This window comes from Mastomys coucha, unplaced genomic scaffold (genome assembly GCF_008632895.1).
Source record: "Mastomys coucha isolate ucsf_1 unplaced genomic scaffold, UCSF_Mcou_1 pScaffold20, whole genome shotgun sequence".
Lineage (NCBI taxonomy): Eukaryota > Metazoa > Chordata > Mammalia > Rodentia > Muridae > Mastomys > Mastomys coucha.
This window is the reverse complement of record NW_022196903.1, coordinates 135,546,048-135,546,504: the sequence shown is the minus strand read 5'-3', so window position 1 is coordinate 135,546,504 and position 457 is coordinate 135,546,048.

Genomic DNA, 457 nt, shown 5'->3' with positions numbered 1-457 from the left:
GGAAGATGAAAGGCTTGTATGTTACCTCGGTGCAGTATAAAAATTTTACAAAGGCTGCTAATCTGTCCAAGCAATTGTCAAAGCTCCTCTTACAGGATTGGTCAGCAAACTTTGACGACAAGATGAGAGATCTGCGAGAGACGGTTGTCCACATTAACTCCACTTGGGTGGACCTGAGCCTGGCCAATGGTTTGACTTCCTGGATACAGACAGTGATGAATCATTTTAAAGAATGGGCGGTTATGTTGGCCTGAGGAGCCCTGGTCCTCCTGGGTTGTGTTCTCTGTTTCTGGCTACTCTGCTGAATGAAAAGGGAGCATGCCAAACTTAAAGCAGTGGTTTACTAAGCCTTGGTGGCTATCGAGAATGACACATCTCCCAGTGTTTGACTGGCCTCACTTAAACAATAATCCACCTTAGACACTCAGAGTTGGCGAAACACACCAGCTCCATGGCA